This window comes from Myiozetetes cayanensis, unplaced genomic scaffold (genome assembly GCF_022539395.1).
Source record: "Myiozetetes cayanensis isolate MyiCay16 unplaced genomic scaffold, myiCay2020 scf2-11, whole genome shotgun sequence".
Lineage (NCBI taxonomy): Eukaryota > Metazoa > Chordata > Aves > Passeriformes > Tyrannidae > Myiozetetes > Myiozetetes cayanensis.
This window is the reverse complement of record NW_026087411.1, coordinates 54,329,311-54,343,017: the sequence shown is the minus strand read 5'-3', so window position 1 is coordinate 54,343,017 and position 13,707 is coordinate 54,329,311. Positions and strand designations below refer to the sequence as shown.

General features: G+C 39.5%; 1 protein-coding gene across 4 annotated transcripts in view; it reads left to right on the top strand.

The window, feature by feature from the left end:
• Nucleotides 1-13,707, top strand: part of PHACTR2 (phosphatase and actin regulator 2) — a 129,166-nt gene that overhangs the window by 43,308 nt on the left and 72,151 nt on the right. The window lies entirely within an intron of this gene.

Sequence of the window (13,707 nt, the reverse complement as noted above, 5' to 3'; positions counted from 1 at the left end):
AAAGAATTGGATAAGATAGAGCACATGGAATTTTGTTGTAACTCTCAACACTTGGAATCTTCCAGGAAGAAATGAATTTTATACCTAAGAACACATGATGTTTGCTTTCTTTTCTGCTATTTTATGACTTGGCAGCTATAATGATACATTTAATCTTTAATAGTCTGATGTCGGTAGTAGAGCTTTCATAAAGGCTTGATTGCAATTGTAATGGGGGTAGGATTTTTCATGTGTGTGAAAAACACACAGCCCAAGGCCTTGCATGGTATGTGAGATGATACAAATGGCGATCAAGTACCTTGCGAGGGAAAACAAGGAGTCTCGGAGCTCCTACCCAGCCACTTTGCTGCACGACCCATGACAGTGCTGAAGTGTTACAGGCATTTACTGCACCAGCAGATTTGTAATATACTAAGTATAAAACTGATTGTCAGTGAAGTATGTTTTAGTGACTTCAGTGAAACAGCACCAAAGAGGAGCTGAATGATGTCTCATTTTAGCAGTTCAGTACCAGGCTATTAACAGCAGACTAATGATGTATGCTCTTAAGTGTTCTGTCTGTGGAGAACAGACATATACTCCTCATATACCCGGTTGTCTTTTGTCCTTTAGACTGACTCAGCTTTTAGTGAGCTCAACCTGGGAGGCATGTAATGTTATGTCACTTGGAACAGCTTGCAGTCAGAAATGCCCTTCCAGTCAGACCAATTATGTTTGATGTAAAAATTAACACACCGACAAGCCTAAAATAACTTAAGAAAAGGTATGGATCTGTTTTTCATAGGTGATGTGATCCATTAGTTAACCAATGTTGCTAGACAACTTATACAAACAAAAAGTGCCTTGCATGAATTGTGGATCCAGTTATCTCATATTAGTTTAGTCAACTTGATGGGGCAAATTACATGTAAAACCAACTAATATTTGTCATAACATAAGGAAATGCCAGACGTGTATAGGTTGCTATGATCATAATTTTTCACCTACTTTTGTTTAATAACAAAATACCTTAAAATTCAGATAATTAATTTTCTTTCTATTAGGCTGGGAAATAGACCACTTCCTTTCCATACCTCTTACAGTCCATGGGTTTGAATTGCAGGAAGCCGCCCTGCTGGAACTCCTATTCAGACTTCTAAAAGTTTTGTAGGATTAATAGGATGGTTCAACACAAACATCTATGCACAAAGAAAGTTTTCAGTGGGGCTGGCCACACAAGGAAATTTGTAGCTTTTTCAACTGACTTGCATCAGTTTAACGTATCTATACATGGATATATCCATGATTATACATGCGTTCGCTTTATTAATGACTTTACTTAAACTGATCCAGCTCTTGTTCATAGACGTGACCTGCCTTGTGAGGCCAGGAGTTAGTACTGAGTGCTAAGCAAGGGTTAAGTCTCCATACCTTTAAAAAAAGTTAACTTTGATTAGCTTGAGCTGTGAGGATCTGAACCCTGACAATGTACTGTGATTTTAACCACACTTTGTCTTTAATTGAATGGAAGTCTCCCTGGATCCAGGTGCAATATCCCATGCTGGGACATTTGACTCTTGTGGAATTCAGCTGCACAAAATTAAATTGGTCTTATTTCATCCCTTAACCAAAAGGTGATCTTTCTTAAAGACTACTCCAGAAAGGAAGAAGTATTTTCTCTGTATACATTATAAAAAAAAAAAAAAAAAAAAGCCACTCTGTGCTTTCCTCACAGGTTAATTCTACGTACTGCGCTCTGATTTATGTTCAGTGTGTCAGGATAATGGGGATGGAAAGCACAGGACAGCACTTGGCCACATAAATATGTTGTAAAACATTCTGAAAGTTTTCAGTCTGTCTCCAGCAATGGATCATTAAATAAGAGGAATAAACAAAGAAAGGACCATCGACCTGACCTCCACATAATTTACTTAATGACTGCCAGCTACATTCATAAATTTACAGGCACTGGGTTTTATCACCATGTGTGAATCAAGGTTGTGGTCCATAGTTACTGTGCAGTTCATGGGAAAACGAAGACTCTGACATCTTCTGCTGTATTTTAGTAGCTTAAGTGAGTGGGATCTGTGCTTGAGAATGCTTAGAAGCACTCCTCATCCTGCTACATCACCTGAGTAGGTGAGACTTTATATAGACTTTTAATTACTCTTTTGGGGGAAAACAATTATTTATTGGGGCACACAACTAACGTAAATGGAAATGTCTCAGCTTTTCTGGAAAGGGTAACTGTTTAAATGAGAAATGGAGTGGGTGTGTCTTATGGAGGGTATCTTTTTTTTTTTTTTTTCACCACATAGCACAGTTCTCCAAGTGACTTTACAGAAAATATTGAAGCATAATGCCAAGCTGGATTTTATGGTTCATACCCCACAACCAAGGGCATTTGCCTTTCATCCAGAGAATCCACTGGATGATATTTGCAGTGCCCTTGAAGGCACTCCTGCATGGCATGGGGCTGTGCCTTGCACCCACACAGGGTTTTATGGGGAGCTTGACATTGCAGCCTGGCTCCCAGTGATGCCAGGGACAGTGAAGGAGGCAGTGAGGGTTCCCTGAGCAAGCAGTGTTTTTGGAAATGTGTATTTTCTTCCTTTGACAATAGCTCTTTTTGGGTTAATGTTTTCTACAGTCAAATACTTTACAAAAAGCACTATAAAATTAAGACCTTTTTCTCCTAGTAAGTGACATACCAGTAAAGGTCTTATTACTAGCTTTCGCACATGAGCTTTGCTGCTTCTATACAGGAATGTAATTCAGTGAGCCACAGAACCATGAAAATATCTGAAGTACTATTTCTTTTAAATGGATTTTTCTTACAGAGAAGCTGTCTTCCTGAGCATTTCTGTGAAAGCTTCTGTCGACTCAATTTATTTTGATTGTAACTGAAAACAATAATATTTCATTTACATTAGCTTTAAAAGTATCTGCATTTCCCCCCTGCAGCCCATCTGGCTTTAATGTTGCTGAATTGTAATTTAACGAAATTTATACATTTGAACTAACTAAATGTGCTGCATTAATGACCTGCTGTATTAAATAGGTAGTTAGAAAAAAATAGTATAATATTGATGTTTAGTCTTGGCGAAAGCACTTTTGGCATTCCTGTCTTACTTCATATAATTGTTTTAGTTTCCTTACGTGTGGGGTTTGCAACTGAATGAATCTGAGCTAAACATGACCTGGATCAGCACAAAAAAGATTAGTGTGCTTAAAGCATCCTGGTTTCTCTCATCACTGGCAAGTCAATGAACAACACACAAGAATTTAAAAAGCAAAATGAGACTCACAAATTGATACTTGATTTATGTAATTACCATATGAAGACCAAATGCCATGCATATGAGAGGAACTGTCAGCAAAGATGACCAGGCTTTCTGCCTTGTTAAAATGCTAGCAGGTTACTAGATCAGAATTCTGCTACAGCATGCTGGCAAGGATGCAAACCCCAAGCCTTTATAGCCCTCCCTGTGAGCCCTGCGGATCCCACTCTGGATTGACCCACCAGCCCTTACAAAGAGCCTTGTGGGCAGCTGGGGCCAGACCAGGCAGAGAAGAAGCAGCCTCAGTCAGTGCTCTGCTAGTGTTGGTGTGTCTCTGCAGCCAGCTGGACCCTGACAGAGCCAGCAGAGTGGGCTTTCCTGTTAAACTTCCATGAACTTGGAGGCGGCAAAAGGGCACGCTCCACCAGCCTCTCTCCTGGGAAAACTGTCAGTTGATGTTTACATGCTATTGTGAGATGAGAACTGTGAGCAAAAGCCTCAAGTATGTAGGAAAGACAGTCTGCACAAAAGCAGAAGATTCATTTTACACATTTGATTAGGACATTTATAGTTGGCTGTGGGCTTTCTTATGAATCAGCAAAGATGCGGGCCAAGCTGTAATTGTGGTAGGAACAAAAAGAATCACAGAATAGCTTGGGTTGGAAGGGAACTCTGAAAGGTTACTAGTCCAATCCCCCTGCAATGAGCAAGGCCATCATCAACCAGATCAGGTTGCTCAGAGCTCTGTCCAACCTTAAATATTTCCATGGATGGGACACCTACCAACTCTCTGGGCTGCCTGTTCAGTGTCTCACCACCATTACAGTGAAGGATTTCTTCCCGATATCTAGTCTAAAGCTACCCTCTTTCAGCTTAAAGCCATTCCCCCTTGTCCTATCTCCACATGCCCTTGGAAAAAGTCCCTCTCCACCTCTCTTCTAGGCGCCTTTTAGGTACTGGAAGGTGCTATAAGGTCTCCCCTGAGCTTTCTCTTCTCTAGGCTGAACAACCCCAGCTCTTTTAGCATGTCTTCATAGCAGAAGTGCTCCATCCCTCTAATCATCTGCATGGCCCTCCTCCGGATTTGCTCCAACAGGTCCATGTTTTTCATGTGCTGAGGACCCCAGAGTGAGTCATAGTACTGGAAACAGTACTCCCAGGTGGGTTCTCACCAGAGCAGAGTTTTCCATCATAGAAAACTGCCCAGGGCCAGGCTAACTGCATTGGAGCAGCTGGAAGAAGCAGACCAAAGGCAGAAGAAAGAGTCTGCCAAGGAGGAATGCAGCTGAGCAGGATGTCCTCACGCTTTTAGTAGCATGCTCCCTCCTCCCATCACTCCAAATGAAATGTGGAAATCGTACCTTGGGGATAATAACGCTTCCGTAGGACCAGTGAGAGGTGCTCACGTGCTGTAATAATAGATGCTGTATAAGTGCTGCAGATGGAAAGTGGTATTGGCTCAATATTTGCAAAACGGGAATAATAAGCTCCAGTCTTCCAGAAGACCATTCGGCAAATGTGGTGCAGGAAAGAACATTTGCCACCAGCCCTTTATTCTGTGTACTCTGCAGACACTGATGAATTGAGTGTATAGTATCTTGCTGTGAAGAATAAGCGGAACAGACACAGGGAGATGTCTGACATATATTTTGAGGTGTATTTAATATTGTAGTGCTTCCGGATTCCACTAGCATGGTAGGGGTTTTGGCTTCAAACCAATGTTTTCAGCAGTACCATGTGTCTCTGGAACAGCAGTTCTTACTTTAGAGCTGGCTATGAAAATAGTTTCCATTATAACCCCTTGTTTTTACATGCTTCTTTTATTTTATTTTGAAAATCCTCTTTTGAGTCAAAAATTTCCATCTGTATCTCTGCCAAAAGGTGAAGTTTTTCCCCCCTTCTTTTTCTTAAGCTTGGAGGGAGAATCTTTCAGATGTTTTTGAGTCATGGGAGAGTGGAAAAAATGCATTTTCCCAGTAGGATTAAAAAAAAGTCCACATTTTCATAATAGCAGAAACATGGAGGCAAATTAAACTGAAGGCTGAAACTTTTATTTTGGTCTAGATACTTCTGTAGTAAACCAGCTTCATAGGGAAGGACTTAGATTTGCCAGAGGCAGAGACTATTCTGATTTTTGGGAGTTAATCAGGCGGGGGTCCATGTTTGAAACTTTGCTGTTATTCAGGATATTGTTCAAGGTAGAGTCTTTGCAGCTGCCCATTTAAAAAGGAAAGAGCTGGTCCCCTGTGGGGGGGAGCTAATTATAGTCCAGCAATACATTTAAATTCATTCTAAAATCTGATTGAATGGAGAGGAACTAGATGAACAGTGGTGCCAAACATTTTCAAAACTTTTTCTCAAAACTTCTGAGAAAAAGTCTCACTCTAGTCAGCAAGAGCAAATGGATGTTGTTGAAGCTGTGACAGGCTCAGGCACTGAAAGGGCCAAAGTGCCTGGAAGGGTACGTACACACGACTGGCTTGAGCAACTGAGGAAGTTCATTCAGTGTGCCTGCCAAATTTTTTGTTGATGTCTTTTCCCCTTCACATAGGCTAGGAAGCATCAGTGTAAAAATCTGCTGTGCTATGTGGAGTTACACTGAATCAGTTATTGAACAGAAAAGAAAAACAGAAACAGAAAGGAAAGAAAAGAAAAGGGAGAGGGAAAGGAAAGGGGTAGGCATCTAACCATCATGCTGATGAGTGATTCTGCACCCCTATGCTGCTTTCTATTACTGTTTTTTTCCTGGTTAGGCTGTAGTTGACACACTACTATTAAGTCCCCTCTATGTGTTCCAAAAATTAGACAAGATCTGAACAGTTTTGGGGGCTAATGATACCGTTGTGATCTTCAGCTTCATATTTTCTGGCTCTTCTGCAACTTTTAGCTACACAGCCTGCACATTTCATTAAACCTTTTGCTTTCTATCATTCAAAACCTGTTCCAAGTGTACATACGTTTGGCAAAGGCATCCAAAATGATGTGTTTATTTTGCTTTGGTGCCAGAAAGCAGTGATTCATTAAGGAGCTTGGAAATGTAGAGGGAAGGCCACAGCCAGCAACTACCACACATGCCCTGAAGAGCAAAAAGCTGTCTTTTTCCAAGGAAAATGGTTAGTGCAGCTGGACCAGTATCATGGCAGACTTCTCTAAAGCGAGGAGGCACTGCTGGACAGGCTGGAGAGCACAGAATTCTCCTAGATAACTGGGCTTTGCTGCAGCAGCAGCCAGAAGCAGCCAGAGGCTGCTGTTAAGCCCAGACACGAGAGAGATAAAATGCCTAAGGGGAGCTAGTCTAGCCAGTAGGAGCCTTTCCTCAAAATGATGAATTAGGGAACTCCAGTACCATTACCATGATACAATGCAAGGTGCAAACGGCCTTGAGAGAAGAGGTGGAGGAGGAAAGGTGGTGTCCTGCAGTAAGAACAGGCCTCCAGATGTCTTAGGCTGCACTACTTCATTTTCTCTGCTGGGGACATGCCAGCTTATATCAGCAAAGGGGCACGTTCATGCTGTTTATTGTAGCTAGTGATACAAACTTGAAGCAGCTAAAGCCTTTGAAAACCTGGCAGAAACCTGACTGTTGAGGAACTCTACACTCCGGCATGTCATTGTTACACCATTGCTTTCTTCGTCCCCAGTGGCTTGAACTAGGACAGGCAGAACACTATTTATAATTTTTAATGTAGTCCGTTTTGTCTTTCATCATAAAACTGTAACCCTGGACAAAATTGATATCTGGTAACAAACACACACTGTTGATTGGAAAATGTCTGATGGTTATTTTCTGCCTGGAAAGGAAATGCTGTCCTGTGCTGTCAGAGAGTTGCCACTGCACAGTGAGACACCATGCAACAGGAGGTGCTGGGATCCAGTAGTCAGTATGAGGCACAAAGGAAATGATCATGTATGAACAACATTAGTATTGAGAGTTTTTGTTGTTAACAATCAGAAACGTGTAGAAGAGTTTTAGAAAATTTGAGGTTTAAATTTTAAACCAGGACTACGGTATTTAAATTACTAAGTATTAGGGTGAGACCTTACAGACTTTGGGGGTGTTCTTCATGTTGTTTTCAGGAATATCTGGTCTAGGATTAGGGACACAATGTGATCTGGTATGTCAGTTCCCCTCGGTGCTTTAAACAAAGACAGGAGGTAGATTTTTCCCACATAAACTGCACAATGCTTTTTGAAAGAAGACCAGATCCTTTCCCTGAATAACACACATTTCTTATAGCATATTAATTTTGAGTAAATTCAAATTAAAAACCCACAACACTTAGTGTCTGAATGGTCTGATTAATCAAGGTCTGAATCTCTCATTTGTTCACCTTTCGTAATATTGCACAAGATGTTCTCCAAAATCTGCATTACACCACTCTGCTGTTTACATCAGAAGTCTTCAGGCAGCTGATAACTTTTGAAACAGTAGATTTCAATATCTGTGAAATCAGATACCAGAGATTTTGAATCTCCAAATAATATTCCAAATAATTAGAGAAAACAACAAATAGTTAGTGAAATACTCCAAATAATTAGTGAAATTCTCTGGGTCTTTGAGAAAACAGAGGTTCCTGTATAGGCCAGGCTTGATGAAGTAAAGCAAGGGAACTGACTTCAGATCATCAGAAGCAAAGTAAACAAACATTAGCAGCAACCATGGGATGAAGAAAAAAGTAAAAAAACTCAGAAGATATAAAGTTTTAAAATTTCCTTTTAAGGAACATTAGGGAAAGAAAACATTTTTGAAAGATATTGTGGAATAGAAGTGGAATGGGGATGAAGCATGTAGAAATTGAAATGTAGAAAGAAAGTACAGAGGGGGTGTAGGGCAGCTTCTAAAGCTGAGGAGCATGCACAGGAGATGAACAGATCTGCTCTCCATGACTCCTAAAATGTTTGTGTTGGGACCATTTTCCTTCTATTTTCTGCCTTTCAACCACACGTTATGTAAATTACTTCAAAAGTTCAGTGCATACAGTACCACAAGAAACTGCAAACTATTATTAAAATGAAGATTTTTCAACACACTTGCAATGTTCAAGTCTGTAGAAGTCTTTCCTATAAAAATTTTCCAAGCAATTACTTAATATAGGCAAGAGCAATGTTAAGTTAAAGGGTACAACAGAATAAAGTCACGAATCAGACGATAAAACCACATGAGTAGATCCATAAGCATTCATTACTAACCATTTAAAATCATTTTGATGTGCTGTTGTGCAAATTTCTTCTAGGTACAGGTAAAACTCTGAACCAGAGAGCACAAAGAGAGGCCACAGTTGAGGATATCTAGCACACACCTAGATAATAAATTATTGAACTGCTGTTGCCATGAATTGTTTACCTGCTTTCCAGTGTCTAAAACTGACTTGCAAACTGTTATGGTGAATAATTTAGAGCAGCAAACAGGTTTGCAAGTGCAGAACCTATTCGCAGATGATTTGTGAGCAGAAAGAAAACCTGTCTATGCCAAATCACCAGGAATGAGTTTGCCCAGCTGTGCTGTTTTTCCTGCCTGTCATGGCAAAGAGCTGGTAAGGATGAATAAGAACAGGCATTGAAATAGGAGTCAAGATCACCTGAATACTAAAACAAGTCTGACCCTCTCAGGTCTTCCGTAGGTAAGGGCCTTGCACAAAGTATGAGGCACCCAGTGCAATCATAATATGAACAAGTATATCTCATCCAAGAAATCTCTGTTATCTGTTTTAATAAGAATAGCCCTCATTTGCATATTAACTCCTCTGATCCAAGGCTTTGAACCTCTAGCTTCCAAATTTAGAGACTGAACTACAGAAGCTCAACTCAGTGGGTTTTTATGAGGAAGGAAGACTGGTGATGATCACTGACAAAGACAAAAGCCTCTTTTTAAAAGAAGATTTCAAGTTCCTTTTTTTTTTTTGCCTAATACATGGGCATTGAAAATGGCAGGTGACACTGATAAGAACATAGCATTGCTAAGTAAAAGTAAAAAAAGGACACAGAAAAATATTTTAAAATATTTTCAAATGAGAGAATAATGTAGGGTTATTTAAAAATCCCTGGTTATTGAAAAGAAATGGCCTAAATTCCCAATGCAGTGCCAGCATAATCGATGAATATGGCCTGTTATTTTATTTTGACAGTACCAAATTGCATTCAGTTTCACAGAAAACAGAACTAGGTTTTTGCTCAGCCACAACTGTCTTGTGATGGTTTCTTGATGTTTCAGTCTTAAGCACATAAACTGATTTTGGTGGTACCCTTTCCAAACTCTTCCCTTTTGTATCTGCAGGTTTTCTACAGGTATGTACAAATTCAGTGTCATCATTATAAACCTTAGTGTGACCCATGACTAAAAAAATTACCTAGCTTCTTGCTTGTGTTTGCTCATGCCATAACCTTTGCTTTGTTCATTGAATCATACAGCTTTGCAGCTTGCTGGACACCGTGCTGCTCAGCTTCCAGCAGTTCTGCACACTGACAGGAGTTGTGGGTTGGAGGGGTGGGAGGACCACTTGTCTGCATCACTTTTGTTCTAGACTCAGTGCCATCCTCTTGGTTTATGTTGATAAGCACCCGGTTAAATTTTTTTCTTATTATAAGGCTGAATGTGTTTGCCAGTCCTGCATCACGAATCCTGGGATTAAATGTGATAGCCTGCCCTTGTAGCTTCTGCTATGTTTAGTGTCATAAATTAATCTCAGTAACTGAAAGAACAGTTACACAAATTCACCTTTCTAAAATGCCTCTTTACTTTATACAAGCCTACAGAACTTTAAAGACTGGGCAACAGCATCCTACAAGTTGTAGGTCATCTACTGCTATCTATCATCCCAGTATAGTAAACACACTGAAATGGAGCTGTCTTTGAAACTTTACTGATGGTAAAGAACTTGCTCTTTGATATGTGACACAGATTATTGCGTGTGTTATTTTATTCTAACTTTGGAACAATTTGGAAGTTTCACATCATCTTCCATGAAGAGGTCTCGTATCAGTCATTTAGACAAGTGCAAGATTCTTGTTTTGCAAAGACTTCTGAAATTCATGAAGAAGCTATTCTTCCTCTTTTGATGGAATATTTCAGTTCTTGAGGGTCAGCAGAGTGTCTGTTTATCAGTACTCAACACGATAACTTGTGACAAGAAGGGAAGGACTGTGTGTGTAGCATGAGACAATCAGGTAACTGCAGTATTATTACTGACACTGAAATTTCAAATCTGACTGGAACACTGGGTCCAGGAACCCCATTGATGCTGATGTGTCAGAACACTCTGGCATGACTTACTGGTAATTGTTGTACCCATAAGCTTCCCCACCTTCCTTAGGATGTTTCAGCATCTTGATTCAATATTTCCTTCAGTACAAGACTAGCCCTGGGTAAAAAGGTCATGGAAATTTTAATCCTGACATTCTCACTTTCATCTTCCCTGCCCATTTTTGCTTTGCTTGCCGTTGTGGATTTCCAGGAACTCCAGAAGACTACAATAGCTACAAAATGCTGGGCAGTCCATTTGTGTGTTTTATCCTCTTAGCTGTTTAAAAGGAAAAGTGGAATATACATGTTAACACATCATAGATAAAGTAATCTAAATCCTAAAAAAAAAAAAAAAAAAAAAAAAAAAAAAAATTATAGCAAATAAAGGTATATTTTACCTACATAGTTGTAATCTCAATTCTCTGCTAGAATCAGTTGTTATCGAACACTATTGTACCTTTAAACTTTTAACTGTCCTAAATGCCAACTGCCAACATGGCAAGAAATTTAATGCACAGATGAGAACACCTCTATCATACTGAAGAATAAAAGTCCACAGACAACTGAATATTAAATGTATGTATTTTGTGTGGATGCTCAAATGGGAATGTCAGTAGGGTGATAAAATCCCTTCTGTGTGGAGGCAATTACATAAATATAGCTCTGCATACAAGAAATGTTGTATCTTAGCTTTCAACAGCCCAATTTCTCTTATAGGTCACATTGGTAGACACCTTTTCATACAGTCTTGAGGATTCATGGTTTGCTCCCTCAAATCAGTGAGTCACAAGCTGAATTCTTTGATCAAATGGCTTAAAAGGCAGGATTTAAGCAGAAAAGTGCTGTTGTCTTTTCTAATTTGATCTTTAATGACTGTGAGTACTTGAGATGTATCCATTGCTTCTTTGCATCTTTAGGCAGGATTGTTGTATGCACCAGTACCATTTTATATATTCAACTAGTATTCCCAATTCAGGATCAAAATAAAGTATTTATTTTTGCCCACTTTAAAAAGCTGGATAAAGAATCTATGGTGCTGGTATTGGATGCTGGCAATTGTCTTGTCCATCATGAATAAAAATCCCCTTAATAAGAACTTTAAATTTTCTAATGCAAGTAAATAGTTTCTTGCTTATGGGTTGCTCTTTTGGGTAAACTTTTGTAAGCAGAAGTTACATTTTCTGATTCTATACAGTATGATGCCTATAATCTGTTAGTGCTCTAAATCAACACTGATGTTCCCTAGTAGAACTTTCATTCCTTACTTTCTAAAGTCATAACCATGTCTGGTTAGTTCTACAACATATCACTGAGCACTGCTGAGGTATGAAGACAGAACCCTTAAAAAGGAGGTGTCTGTAGGGAAAACATATAAAAGAAAGTCACTACTTTCAATTAACTTAGGAAGAAACAACCCCCAAAAAACAGAGTAACCAAACCAAAAGAAACTGGCAACTAATTCAACTACATGAAGGATGTGGTAACTAAACCCATTTTATCAGCTCATGAATCGACCTTGGGGAGTTTATTACTTCATGTGAATCATAGTAGACAGATGATATAGACTTTTGCATTGTAAACTGGGCTTTTACGCAGCAGGAGAACACAATTTCCTTTGATAAAATTAATGAGATTGACCAGAGGCAGACAGGAACACTTTTATGTTCCTGTTTACAAGTGACTCCAAAGAGGTAACCCGAGTTTCTCAAAACAAACCATTTAAAAATAATTTTTCAAGGTAAGAAAAATAAATGTGCCAAATTGCATGGAAAAAAAAAATCCAAGAAATAAATGACAGAAATTGTCTGTTCAACAAGCTGCCCTTCTGAAAACCTTTCCTTGGGTTGGACAAAGGCACCACTAAACCAGCCGTATCTCTGTAAGAGCAGCACTTAATTGTCTTCAATTACATGCTTTGTGTGGGGCCTGGAGTTGGAGGTGTCAGGCAAAGAGTCTTTCCTGCAGTGTTTGAACATCCAGGACTGTTGCAATGCTATTATCTCCTTGCAAAGGCACTGTTAGATTAAAACGCAGCACATCAGCCTTTCCTGAATGCTTTGGCACTAACTTTCTTCACACCTTTTGTTTGAGAGCGCTTTCTGCAATTTCCATCTCTTTCAAGCTGTCTCCCATCATTCAGCTGTTTTTTAAGGGGCAAATGACACTGAACATAGGACAGCACTTTTTGTCTGATAAAAAGCACAACTATCTAATGGGATTTCTACCTGCCCTTTTCCTATTTGCACATAGGTATGTGGATATCAGATCCCTTTTGTATCAGCAGTAGCTCACTAGCTACTAGTGCTGAATTTTGCCAAGCTCCTACATGGAGAAACTTTTAAAGATACTCTCCTTGGCCTTGTAGGTAGTGTTGCTCCACCCTGCAAGTCTGTCGTTTTTCTTTTTTTGATCCTATTAGAACGTACTTGTTTGAAAGAGCTGGATTTATTAAATAATCCAGATAACTCTGTGGCTGCTTTATCCTCATTATCACTCTGACAACATTTATTCTGTCTAAAATTACTGTTGGTGGTGATTTATGTAGTCTTTTAAAGCTGTTTGAAATAACACTTTTCTAGATTGGTGATGAAAACACTGACGAGCCTCCCCATAGCTCCCCAACAGAAACACCCTCATTAAATGCTACTGCTCCTTGAAAAATTGATCTGCTTTTCATTTAGTTCTTCATCTGTTTGTGCTTTATTAATTTTGTCTTGTCTTCACTTTTTTCTCTCTTACTAAATCAAGTACCTAGCGGAAGTCTATTCCAGTCAAGCCTCTGGCAATTTAACACATAATCATATAAAATGAGAAAATAAAAGGTCTGTTTACCAGGACCTATTTTCTATAAAAAACCCGTGAAGACTACCATTGGTTGTGTTCTTCTCTATTCACCATATATTAGCTGACAATCATGTCTTCTGCCTACTACACAAACCACAGCAACTTGTGGTGCTCCGTTTGTGTCCTTAGTGTGGGCCCCACACTAACACAATTCTCCATCTCCTGAAGCATCACCAGAGAGCCAACACATGCAAAGAACAGCAGGTCAGACACCTCTTTAACCCCTCTAGGATTTCCAGACCACTCAGAAATATAGCAGTTTCACTGTATGGCTTGCTGATAGGTGTTCTTTTGATGAGCCTTGAATGTCCTCCTGCTTGTTTGTAGATACTGCATAGTAGGACCTATTAAAGCACTCGAGAT